The sequence below is a fragment of the Canis lupus genome, chromosome 3 (genome assembly GCF_011100685.1).
Source record: "Canis lupus familiaris isolate Mischka breed German Shepherd chromosome 3, alternate assembly UU_Cfam_GSD_1.0, whole genome shotgun sequence".
Lineage (NCBI taxonomy): Eukaryota > Metazoa > Chordata > Mammalia > Carnivora > Canidae > Canis > Canis lupus.
Window position 1 is genome coordinate 37,934,756 of NC_049224.1, and position 13,770 is coordinate 37,948,525.

At 45.9% G+C, this 13,770-nt stretch overlaps 1 long non-coding RNA gene across 2 annotated transcripts in view; it reads left to right on the forward strand.

The window, feature by feature from the left end:
- The first annotated feature begins 1,498 nt into the window (after positions 1-1,498).
- LOC111095185 overlaps positions 1,499-13,770 on the forward strand; it is a 56,750-nt gene continuing 44,478 nt past the window's right edge. For both annotated transcript variants that reach the window (XR_005356901.1, XR_005356900.1), the window contains exons 1-2: positions 1,499-1,651; positions 13,354-13,456. This is a non-coding gene — a long non-coding RNA (uncharacterized LOC111095185). The remainder of the gene's footprint in view (positions 1,652-13,353; positions 13,457-13,770) is intronic.

A 13,770-nucleotide genomic window follows, 5' to 3' on the forward strand; every position in this document is an offset into this window, starting at 1 on the left:
TTTAGTTAGGGTTCACAAAGCTGCATTTAAGTCAAAAGTAAAAGACCCACTTGATGGTAGGAAAAGAAAATACAGTGTAATTTTTTTTTTTTTTTGTACACTCAGTCTGGGAGGGCTTTTAACTGCTTTTCACTTTCTATGTATATTTAAGTCAGTAAAGGAATATTGCTCGGGTCCCAGGAAGGCTGAATTACAACCATCTCAGTGTAATTGAAATGGGGTGTTAACATTTCCTCTGGACTTGGTACTAATTCTAAATCTGTTGATTAATAGTTTTAAACTTTTACAGTAGTAAATATATTAATTCTGCCCTTCACACTGAAATCCAATTTGAGGACATGTGTTTGGATTTTTGTCTGTGCCTTCTGTGTGAAGGAAAGATACACTACCTGCCTCCAGGTGGACAGACCGGCAACACCGCGTTGCAGCCAAGGTCAGCCAGGTGCTGCCCCCTGGCGGTGGGGCCGCCATGCTGGGTCTGAGGCTTGGAGCGGGGCGGTGAGGACACCTATTTACATTCTCCTCTCCTTAGATGTCAAGAGTGCCAGGAAATCCACAACATAGTTTTCAGTGTTTCCTTCTTCTTTACACAGGGCAGGGGGATCAGTAAATTGTCTTTAGCAAACCAACAATTTACTTCTTTCAAATCCAATGCCTTGGCCAGTTGATTCTGTAGTTCTAGATTTTGCTTCACTTAGTGATCTTTGATCTGAAACCTATAACCTACTACGGTGCCCTCAAAAGTACTTAAACCAGAAGTTTATGGGGCACCTGGGTGGCTTCAGTTGGTTAAGTGTCCAAACCTTGATTTCAGCTCAGGTCAAGATCTCAGGATCATTAGATCGAGTCCCTCCCCCCTCAATCCCCTTGAGCGCCATGCTCAGTGGGGAGTAGGCCTGAGATTCTCTCCTTCCCTCTGCCCTTCCCTCCACTCGTACCCATATGTGCATGCTCTCTCTGTCTTTAAAATAAATATATATATATTTTAAAGTTTAGATTAACACTTTACACTTTATTATAAAATAAAGTCCAGCCTCTTTGCCACCACCAAGCAGTTTTGGGAAACACCTAATACATACATTTAGTTGCTGAAAACTAGGAATGAATAGTAACACAAAAGGCATTGACCTCAAAAACAACTTTTTCCTTAAAAATGATCAACTCCATTAGTGAAAAAATTTTTTATACCACATTTGCAAAAAAGGCTTTTCTAGGTGCCTCAGGACTACCATCCTGAATAGTATTTCTACCGAAGAGAAATGCAATAGATATAATCCAAACTGCTGCCACCAGAGGAAAAATGCTTTAAATGTGTGTTGATAGATTCAAGGTTAGGACTTACTTGAATATTTTTGGAAGCACCTCTCCACATCCTTTCCACCCTGAAAAAACCCTAGTCTTTTGGTTCATGCCCATGATTGTTTTCTGCCACAGATAACTGTGATCCTGGGAGCCGTTGTGGCAGGTGCTTTGTGACATCGAATGAAGTCACTGGGCAACTACTGCTGACGGTATGCCAACGCCCATCAGCTCTAGACACTGAAGGATGGACAATGAAGTACTGTGAATAAGGAGAGGGCTGAGGGCCCTTGGAAAGAACCTGACTGTGATTTGGAATGATGGCTGGTGGTCCCCATCTGAAGGCTTTAAGGTAATAGTTACAATGACCCTTAGTCTTTCCCTCCTGCTGTGGACTAAATTTTTGTGTCTTCCCCCTTCCCTAGAATTCATATGTTGAAATCCTACCCCTCAATGTGATGGTCTTTGGAATTAGCACCTTAGGGAGGTGATTAGGTCATGCAAGTGGAGTCCATGAAGGGATTAGTAACCTTATAAGATGGAGCCAAGAGCCTCCTCTCTCTGTCTCCCTGTCTCTCTTGTGCCCTCTCTATCCACCCCACCATCACCATGTGAGGACACAGCAAGACAGCCATCTGAAAACCAAGAAAAGGGCTTTCATCAGATACTGGATCTGCTATGAACTTGAGCTTATATTTCCCAGCCTCCAGAACCATAAGAAATAAATGTTCGTTGTTAAGCTCCCCAGCTACAGTATCTTGTTAGCAGTCTAAAGGGATAAAAATACCTTCCAAGGCTTCCGGAAGTGACTTTGCCATTTTCAACTCATGGGATAGCCTTCAATAGTGTCACTCAAAGGTGCATATGGTAAAACAGTGGAAGTATTTATTCTTTTCCATTTGAACATTGAAATATTGGTGAAAAATTTTCTGGAAAAAGAGAAATAATCCCTGAGCGGGCCCCCATGAAGATAAGGAAGGAAGTAATTTGAGAGGTAAACCAGGATTCACCTCAGAGCACCCCTGAGGTGCTGCCCACATATACCAGAGGTGTAGACACAGAGTGCCAGTGTGTCTGGGCACCCTGCAAGACCATCACTCAGATCCAATTCATGGATTTCTCTTGGAAATGAGTTTCAATGACCCAGAGTGAAGAAGGAGTCCAGGGGCCAAGCCTATAGTGTGAACCATTGGATGAGAAGTTGGATGGTCTGATTGGAGAGCTCGCCTGAGAAAAGTATGGGAGCCTCCCCTTCTATGGCAAACTGAGTAGTAGGAGTCAATCAATCTGATCTATCCAACTAGAAAAGCTGCATAAAACATAAGAAATATCTGCTAAAAGACATCAGATTAGCAACAGGATTACAAAGAATGACAACATGTGGGGCCATTTTTAGTCCAGGAGTGACTACCAATTCCACAAGAATGGAAACATCAGAGTTTGGGACCCATCAAGAATAAAAGGACTAGTGGGAGTGAGATACTCTTTGCTTTGAGAGATCAAAGGATTGCCTTCTAGGAGAAGCAAGGAAATTAGCCTTTATAGGGACTAGAGCCTGGCTTCAGTCCTGGGAGTGGCCCAGGAGACCTCAATTCCTGAATTGTATGAAAGGGATCTTGACGGCCATGAACATGCCAGAAACAATCGGAAATTATCTGTAAAAAGACAATAACATTACCCCATCCTTCAAACTTTTTCTACAAAAAAAAGCTTTGCACATATAATATCTGACTCACAATAAAAGATAACCAAGCAGTCAAGAACACAAACCAACACAAATAAAAACTAGCAGAAACACTGAGCAATTGAAACAGGCCCACACAAGTTCCAGATTTTGAAGATACCATTCACAGATTCTTAATTAGCTATGTTTACTACTTTCAGGGAGATAAAAGACAAGATTAAGATTTTGGTGCATTTGAAGCTGTTTTTTATAGCATAAATGAAAGAAGCCAGATTCAAAGGTCTATATATTGTGTGACTCCATTCATATGACATTCTGCCAAAGGCAGAAAACACATCAGCAATTGCTTGGGTTGGGGATCAGGAAGTGGCTGACCTCAAAGGGGAACTTTTAGGGCTATGGAACTGTCTGCCTGGTACTGGGGTGGTGGATACAAGACTCTGCATTGATCAAAACCCATAGAACTATACATCACAGACTGCACTATACAGTATGCAAACTTTGAGCATGTGAAGGAGTTGGGGGGACCCCAGCATGGAATATAGACTGTGACCACAGACTCTGACCATATCACAAATGTATGATGTGGCCTCTGGGAAGGAGGTGGACAAAAGCAGCTGACCTAAGTAACTTGGGAAAATGGTGTTTTGACTGGAAACTGAAAGACTGCAAACATAAGCAACTATACTTAAACACTGCTCTAGTTTCTCACGAGATAGACAATTATGAAACTGCTTCACGTGTTTGCTGGGATTGAACAAACAGGTGGCCACATGGCGGATGGTGGGAGCCAGCGTCTCACTGCTGGAGAGAGAGGTAATAGATCACAGTGGCAGGGGGCAGGAATGAGTCCTTCCTCAGGGGCTGCCCCAGAACCTGAGACATCACTGTGATGTGAACACGGGCTTAGTTCAGTGTGCAGGGACAAGTGGAGAAATGACTAAAAGCATATGTGTGTAAATGAGCTGGGACAAACATGTTTCCTGGCTCTGTCTGCTGGGAGGGGCCAGGAGCAGCAGTACTCCAGGAGCATGGAGCATACCCTGCACCCGTTTCTTGGTTTCTAAATACCATATTCATGGGACACCTGGGTGGTTCAGCGGTTGAGTGTCTGCCTTTGGCTCAGGGCATGATTCCTGAGTCCCAGGATCAAGTCCGACATTGAGCTCCCCACGGGAAGCTTGCTTCTCCCTCTGCCTATGTCTCTGCCTCTTTCTCTGTGTTTCTCATGAAAAAATAAAATCTTTTAAAAATGTAAATAAATAAATAAATAAATAAATACCATATTCCAACAAAAGGAATCAGGGCTTCTAGGGAAATGGCTGATTCTAGGGTGTAGTAGCTGGAAGCAGCAGTGGCCTGGACTATGGCATCTCTGGTTCTGGGAAGCAAGCCAGGATGAGAGATGGAGGTACACATCCATCTGCTTCTCTCAGCCTGTGGCATGGAAGGCTGAAGAGAGCAGGTGGCTAGAGGAGAGTCAGCTACCCAAGAATGAGAACTCTCTTTGCCACCAGGATACAGAGGTGAATGTCCTTTACCACATTTCTATGAGTGAGGTTGTACATACATCCCCCACAGTAAGTGCTTAAGAGACAGTGGGTAGAAATACACATTTCTTAGTTGGTGGCCAAGAACTTTTCTCCTTTATTGCACACTTACTAGTATATATTACTATACTAACACTGAGTTTAATAGTTGTTGTGGATAGTACAGAAAAAGGATTTCTGTAATTAAAAAGGAATTCCATAAAATGTTAGTGTATGAGTCCATAAAGACAGCTGGGTTGATGATTTTGTTAATAAACAAGATGTTAAAGGGGGCCCTGGGTGATTCAGTCAGTTAAGCATCTGCCTTTGGCTCAGATTATGATCCCAGTGTCCTGGGATCCAGCCCCACATCAGGCTCTCTGCTTAGCAGGGAGTCTGTTTCTTTTATCCACGACCCCCAGCTCATGCTCACTCACTCTATCGCAAATGAATAAATAAATATCTTTAATAAACAAACAAACAAGAAATACCCCAGTTGTTGAAACAAACTTGTATTGAAAATCACCGGTGACATACTAGGGAAGCTACGCCCTTACTGGGAAGAGGTTGAGCCAAAACTTGAAGAAATGATGTCATGATTTAAAGTGAGACTATCTCTTCTCATAGGCTTTGACTAGGCTTTACCTGAAAGCTGTAAAAATCTGTTATTTAGATATATGTCTTAGTCCATTCAGGTTGCTCTAATGAAGCACCCCCAGTGGGGAGGCTTATAAACAACAAAAATTTATGTCTCCCAGTTCTGGAACCTGGAAGTCTGAGGTCAAGGTACCGGCATAGGCAAGTGAGGGCACTCTTCCAAGTTGTAGACTTCTCTATCCTCATGAGGTCGAAGGGGGAGGGGAGCCTTCTGGGGCCCCTTATGCAAGGGTGCTAATCCCATCATGGGGCTCTACTCTACTCTCGAAGTCCCCAGCTCCTAATATCATTATTTTGAGGATTAGGATTTTAGCATATGACTTTTGGCAAAGGCTGCAAAAATTCATGGACCATAGCGATACATTAATAAATGGTGTTAAAATCTCCAATAATAAGAAAAGTTAAGACCCCTTATTTGAAAAGAAAAATGCCTATGCTTTCTCCTGAGTTTCTCCAAAAGTAAGATCTCGAAGTAGTGATTGACATTTTTCTCATAATGAATCCTCTCAGGACATTGTACAGCCTATGGCAGGTACAATGGAAGAAAACAACATTCTTCACTCTAGGAGATTGATTATGAGTACAATCCTTCCTAGTTGAATGTTGTTCTCCTTTTGCTTCAGTTAATTAAAATAGAACTCAGTGGCACAGATACTGAGCTCTTAATTTTTTTTGAGACTTTATTTATTTATTTATTTATGAGAGAAAAACAGCATGCGCACAAGAGCAGAGGGAGGGGCAGAGGGAGAAGCAGAGCCCCCGTTGAGCAGGGAGCCAGATGCGGGGCTCCATCCCAGGACCTGGAGACCATGACCTGAGTCGAAGGCGGATGCTTAACCGACTGAGCCACTCAAACGCCCCATTAATATTTTGAAATATAATGTTACTTGTGAAAAATAATTAGTGTAAGGTTGTGTATGTACTGTGCATATACTTCAAGTTCAAGTAATGGATTTCATTGTAGTTCTAAAGAAAAGTTAATGGCACAAAATATAGCATTATAACCATGATGATAGTGCCATTAAGTACTCTTCCCCCTTAAATTCTCTATACTTTTCTAACTAATACTCAAAATTGCTTCTGAGAGAGAGTGGCAGAGAGAGAGAGAAAGAGAAAGTGTGTGCTGATTAGTCATAGTTGAAGAGAGAACCTGAGCTGAAATGTAGGCCTGAGATGTGGGGTCTGAATCCATTTGGAGAGGGTATATGCCTCCAGTATACTGTGTGAGTGCTCAGTTGAGAGACCTCCTTGTCCTCTGGAAAAGTATGGAGGGATACAGCAGATGGAGGCCAGGGATGGACCCCAGGACCAGGATTTGCCAGTAAGGAGCCAGGTGAGCTTGTTCCCCACCTCCACCCCCAGGCCTGGCAGTCAGGAGCCAGTCCCTTCATTTTCCTCTGGGGTTTTGGACAAACCACCCAACAGTTGGATAGAGGCTCTTCACCTGGGGACAGCAGTGATAATATCATCTGTCTGCCTCTGTCCCTGGGGTGTGGGAGAGACAGGAGGAGACAGGGCCAGAGAGATGCTTTGTGATCAGGGACCAGCCGAGGTCTGGGGACTCCTCATTCACAATACTCTCAGGAGCTCCATGGCTAAGCATGCTGGTAGAAGCTCAACTCTGGCCCTGCCCACCCCAGTGGTCCCTGGTGAATTGTGGCTCTCTGGTCCTCTATAACCAGGTGCCCTTACCTCTCTATTCCTCCATGCAGGCCCCTGAGGTTTCTCTGGGTCTGGCCAAAGCTCATGCTGTAAAACTTCAACTCAGATCCGTCCCATCGAAGCCAGCGACTTTATCCACATATGCTGGCATCAGGGAGATTTTGACAAGATAGGACCAGAGCTGCCCTGATGTCCCCTTCCCCCATCTCCTCATCAGCCTTCGAGAACCTGAAGCCAGCCACACTAGTCTGCACAGACCATCAGGGCACCTAATTGATCAAAAGTTTGCAAGAAGCAGCCATTAGGGTTTGAGATGTTCCTCCTCCTGGATCATCTTCAGAAAGCTACGAGAGCTTGGCCTCCCCAGGACCAGGAATATACCTGTGGATAGCCCTAGATTCAATCCCAGCCTCACCGGCCACACCCTGTGGCCCTTTCCTGCTCTAGGATGGCCTCCCAAAGAAAAAGAAAAGGTTGGGAGAAACAGCTATTCATCAGCTCACCAGGTCCAGCATGAAGGGCAAAGGGTAGTTAGTGGTCCTCAGGGGTCAGATCCGGCAGGTGTGCTGCTGAGTCATCCTCCCCCTGCACTAGCTCTGAGCCCAGCTGCCAGGCCAGCTGGTGCTCCTGGGGGCCTTCTACACCTTCTGACCTCAGTACAGCACCCTGTTCATGAGTATGCAGTGCCCAGCTCCCCCTGGCACGCAGGCTCCCTGAGGACAGGACAGGGCTCCCCATACCCTGCCTCCTACCACCATCTGGGTTGGAGTCAAGGAAGTGGCCCATGAACATCTGCAGAGAGAGGGTGAAGGAGCCAGAGGTCAGGCCAGGGACAGAAGGAGTAGGCCTGGAGCAGGCTCATTTCAAGAGCACCATGCTGGGCAGAACTGAAAGTGCCACTGTTGGGAGGATGGAATTGTAGCACACGCAGAGCACTTGAGGGAGTGCCCAGGGATGGGGGAGCACACCAGCAACTCTGGGGAGCACACCTCTGCCCCTAGCAGGACAGAGATCCCGTGGAGAAGAGGTCACACTGCCTCCATAGCAAGCATGCAGCCACCAGTCTCTCCCCAGTCAGCTACTTTGTTAAGAAAAAGGAGCCTCAAGTGAAGGGTCTGGGTGGGGATGCCAGATTTAGAAAGAAGAAATAAAGTATGGGCGCACGGTTAAATCTGAATTTCCAATAAACATCGAACACAATTTTTAGTTTAAATATGTCGTGTACAATATTTGGGACATACTAAAACATTTTCCATCGAATTTCTGCTCAAATTTAACTGGTGTCTGTCTATTCAGGCTGTTCTAACAGAACACCACAGCCTGGGTGGCTTATAAACAACAGACACCCATTTCTCACAGCTCCGGAGGCTGGGAAGTCCTACGATCAAGCACCAGCAGAGTCCGTGTGCGGTGGGAGCCCACTTCCTGGTTCAGAGACAGCGGTTTTCTTGCTGTGTTTTCTCGTGGCAGAAGAGGCCTGCTGGCTCTCTGGGGTCTTTTATGAGAGCACTAATCCCATTCACGAGTGCTCCCTCATAACCTAACCATCTCTCAAAGGCCTCATCTCCTAATACCATCCCATTGGGGACTGGGATTTAACATATGAATTTTGGGAGGACATAAGCATTCAGGCTATAAACAGTGGGCATCCAGTATTTTCTCTAGAGACCCTAATTTGGGTGACTCCGGAGGAACAGGTGTCCTCCACAGCTATGTGCAGAGGTAGAAGTAAGGCACTCCCCACTTCTGGTGACATTAAACTATTAGGAAACTGCATCCCCTGAATTCATGACCTAGTGTCCTCAAATCTGACTTGTCCGAGCAGCGGGCCTTCTCTTGAATGGGGAAGCAAAGCAGGGAAAAAGGAAGGGGATGTGGAATCTGCTCTGGCAGACCTGCTGGCAGAGGGGGTTTTGTGGGGCTGAGCAGCCCAGGACTCATTTGCTGAGGGGTCCAGTGGTTCTGTGCTCCAGGGGGACCGTCTACCACTCCAACTCTCCGACCCTCATAACCCTGGAACACGGAGGCTACTCCCCTCTGGCTGTGGGAAACGATTTACTTAGGTCTGAAAAATGGGTCGATGGTCAGAACAGCACTAACCTTTCTGGGCCCCAGGCCTCACAAGCAGCATCTAAGGAAAGTCCCTGGAGCCCCCCTGCACTGAGAGCCAGGAGCAGGCAGGGAGGAAGCCAGCCCTCACACCTGCCCCAGGTGTGGAAGTGGGTGTGAGATGAGCACATCTGACAAACCTGTCCACCCACCAAGAGAAAATGCTCCACAGTGGGACTGGGGCAGGGCAGCGGCAAGCCTGGCTCTGAGGGAACAGGTGTACAGGAGTGTGTGAGCCTGTGTGTGCCTATGCGTGTCTATTCATGTGTATCTGTATGTCTGTGTGCATCCGTCCTGGGTGTGTCTGTGGTGGCTTTGTGCATGTGTTGAGTGTCTGTAGGTATGTGTATCTGTCTTTCTTCTGCGGGGGGTGTCGGTGAGTACCTGTGAATGTCTGTTAGTCTGTGTATGTGTCTGTCCGTGTGTCCCTGTGTCTCTGTGCCTGGCAGTGCGTCTCCATGTGTGAAGGTGTCTGTGGGTTTCCCAGGGTATGCATGTCTGTACTCAGGTGTGGGGGAACATTTCTTTCTTCAGAGCCCACCGGCCTCTCTGCCAGGGAGAGGCCAAGGGGGAAAGTGGGCCATCTTCATGGGTCTCCAAGGTGCAGGCTGAAACTCTCATGAGATACCCTCTTTCTAGAAAACATCTTGTTGCGGGGGGAGGGGATGTCCTTCTGGTCTTGAGGCACCTGGTGCCTCTCCTCGCAGCTGCCTGGAGCCACAGCAGGCAGCAGCAGGCAGTGTGGGAAGGTTGGAGGTGAGTTGCTCTTAGCTCCGGCTCAGACAGCAAGATGGGCCAAGACTGCTGTTGGCCATGCTGAGCAGAGCTGCAGTCTGGCTTGTCTGGAATCCCCGGGAAAACAAAACAAAACAAAACAAAACAAAAACAGGAAATTCCCAAGTGGCTCCTGAAAATGACTTGTATCTAGTAGGGTAAAAGTGGATAGTCTTTAGGAAAAACAAGATTCTTAACTCACACTTTCTTCCCAGGCTCATTTTTTCCCCAAAGAGATGTTTTTTACAAATTGTGAATGGATTTTTTTAAAAAAGATCTTATTTATTTATTCATGAGAGAGGCAGAGACACAGGCAGAGGGAGAGGCACAGGGAGCCTGATGTGGGACTCGATTCCAGGACCCCAGATCACACCCTGAGCCAAAGGCAGATGCTCAACCACTGAGCCACTCAGATGCCCCTTGTGAATGGATTTTTAACACATATAATAAAAGGACATGGAAAGCAGGCTTAAAGGGGATGGAATCCATATTTAGTTAAAGAAAATGTGATGCACGAAATAGGGTGCACACACCCACACCCTGTGGCCATGGCTGCTGCCTGCAATGTGCCATGTGTCTTCCGGATGCCCAGGCATATGTGAGCGTATGTGGGGATACTTACACTAGCATTTTCCCCACATGTGGAGCTCACTGAGCACGTAGCAAAACATCTTAATCCACGGAATCCTGCTTTCCAGTGGCAGACACATGCCATTGTGTGAATGGATGAAGCTGTTCTTAAACTGTGCCATGTTTGGTGAGCTTTAGGTGTTTCCTGACTTTTGTCACACCTTTATCCTTTGTTTTCACTTGATTGTGAGTACATTTTCAGGATTAAATCCCACAGATGGAGTCACTGAGTCATGTGTATATGAACACACGTTGAGTGACGCTGCTAATCCAGACGGAATGGAGGTGGGTAGAGCCAAGAGTGGCTTGGCTGGACGCAAACCACATGGCCACCAACTTCAGCCCCAGTGGGGGACGGAGGAGCAGGGCAAGTATGCCCTGAAGAGGTGACCAATGCTGCCCACACCCAACACCGCCTGACGGGACAGAGGGAGAGAGGGGAGACACTCAGCATCCGGATGAGGTACTGTGGATTCTCACCAGGTTCTCATTAGGATCAGGCTAAAAGGACCATTAGGGGCACCAAGTCCTGTGGACCCTCTGGCTCAAGGAGCAGGATGTAGCTGATGACGACAAGCTGCTCCAGGAATAGGAATAAGAAGTTGTATTTCTCTGTACTTAAGAGAAGGGCAGAGCAAATGTGCAGCCCACTCAAGAGTGATTCCTCAATTTTTGCCCCATTCTCCTTGAGTTCCAGTTCATCCCTCCCAAGCTGGCCCCATAACCACATCGGTCTTCTTCTTCTTTTTTTTTTTACCACGTCCGTCTTCTGTGTCTCACATTTCATACCCTGCCTGTGCCAAGCTACCCAGGACAGGGGGCTACCATGGGTGGGATTCCTCAGCTACCAGAGGTCTGAGACCCACCTGCAAACTCAGAAGGTAGCTGAGGCCTCCAGCCAGGACCCAATCCTCTGCTGCCTTGTTGGCCTGTGGGTGAGTGTTTCCCAATGTTTCGGGACCGGCTCCACCCCCATACTCACTACTGAGTGTATGCTGCTGGTATAGACCAAACCTGACCAACCATGAGTCCAACACACTGTGCCAGAAGAGGGACTCTGTCCTGAGACTCAGGGGGTCAGGCCCCAAGTGGATAACCAGATGCCTGGTCTGGGCCCCTCTGCCCTGGGTTCTGTCTTCATCCTGGTGCAGCCCAGAGGCTGCTTACACAGAACACAATGACAGCTCTTGAACTTCACACAGAAGCAGCTGTGTCCCACCCAGAAACTTCCTCCCACAGTACATGAGTTTCTGTTGTACATTCAAAGAGTGAGGGAGTCATTAAGATGAATAATCTGCTCTGTTAAAATTTGGATACAATCACACGAGTATGTTCTTTGCCCATGATGAAATCAAACTAGAAATCAATACCAAAAAACAAAAAACACAACAGGAAAATCTATAAATATTGAAAATTAAATGGTATACTTCTAAATAATCCATGCATTGGGGCAGCCCCGGTGGCGCAGCGGATTGGCACCGCCTGCAGCCTGAGGTGTGATCCTGGAGACCTGGGATCGAGTCCCACATCGGGCTCCCTGTGTGGAGCCTGCTTCTCCCTCTGCCTGTGTCTCTGCCTCTCTCTCTGTGTGTCTATGACTAAATAAATAAAATCTTTAAATAAATAAATAAATAAATAAATAAATAAATAAATAAATAAATAAATAATCCATGCATCAAAGAGGAAATCTCAAAGGAATTTTTAAAATACACAGAACTGAATAAAAATTGTGATGGTTAATTTTATCTATCAACTTGAATAGGCTAAGAGTTGCCCACGTATCTGGTTAAACATTATCTCTGGGTGTGTCTATGAGAGTGTCCTTGGAAGCAATTAGCATTTGATGTGATGGACTCAATAAAGCAGAAGGCCTCCCTAACATGGGTGGGCACCATCCGATTCAATGAGGGCCTGTATAGCACAAAAAGGCAGAGGAAGGTTGAACTCACTCTCTGCTTGACTGCTGGAGCTATATTGTTAATCTTCTGCCCTTGTTGGTTCCTGGCTCTCAGGCCTTCCAAGTTAAACTAGAATTTTTAAAAAATTATTTTATTTATTTATTTCATACATACACAGAGAGCACAAGCAAGTGGAGTGGCATAGGGAGAGAGAGAAGCAGGCTCTCCCTGAACAGAGAGCCCGACATGGGACTTGATCCTGGGGGGGGGGGGGGGGGGGTCCTGGGATCATGATCTGAGCTGAAGGCAGATGCTTAACCAACAAAGCCATCAGGTGCCCCTAAACAGGAATCTATAGCATTGGCTCTCAGATTTCAGACCTTCCAACTGCACCTCTGACTGTCCTGAGTCTCCCAACTTGCAGATGACAGATCATGGGACTTCCCAGCTTCTGTAATCACCTGAATCAATACCATATACAAAATCTTTTTATACATATATGGAGATGATAGATATAGATAGATAGATGATAGATAGATAGATGATAGATTAGATAGATTAGATAGAGAGATATAGATAGATAAATGATATAGATGATAGAGAATATCGAGATACAGAGATATATATGATCTGCCCATGATCTACCTTTAGTTAGATGATATAGTATATAGATACCCTATTGGTTTTGTTTCTCTGGAGAGCCCTGACTAATAAGAAAGAAAGAAAGAAAGAAAGAAAGAAAGAAAGAAAGAAAGAAAAGAAAGAAAGAAAAGAAAGAAAGAAAAGAAAGAAAACAAGCAAGCAGCATATGTAAAGAAGCAAGACGTAGCTAAAGCAATGTTGAGAGGGAAATTTATTGCACGAAAATCTTATATTAGAAGAGGTAAAGGACTTCCAGCATGACAACATGAGGAGTTCTGTAGACTTGCTCCTCAGTGAAACTGCTGAAAAGCATAAAAAACAACTATTTAGTGTCAGGTAGTGGTCCCAAGGATATACAGCAAGTGAAAAAACAAGTATTCAAGAAAATCTACTATAATTCACTAAGGACAGTGGGAGTTTGTAGTATTTGAATCAAAACCTGTTTCATCCCTTTTCCCTCTTAACTCAGGAAGACAGAATCTCCATTCCAGTTGGGTGCAGCCAAGAACACATTGCTTTTTCTCCCTGGGGCTCACAGCTGGAGACCTACAGAATCTTCCCAGGAAGGACAGGTCAGCACTTCTTATCCTACCTCCAGCTGCCTTAAGCTAAGTTTTAGGTGACTATGGCTGAGAGGTGGGAGAGACCTTCTGCACAGCCACCACTTATGGGTAAATTTTCCACTTTAGACAGGGTACCACTGAGAATATAGGGACACCAAATACCTCTTCCCCCCACCCCCTTGTAAGGCAGTGATTCCGTACTAGGAAAGGTAAACAGAAACACAGAGGCCCCTGCCCAAACCCATCTACCAGGCGCCCACGTCCCAAAATGTGGATAGCACCTGAAGAAAAGTACATCATTCCCCATCCTACCTCGATAGCTA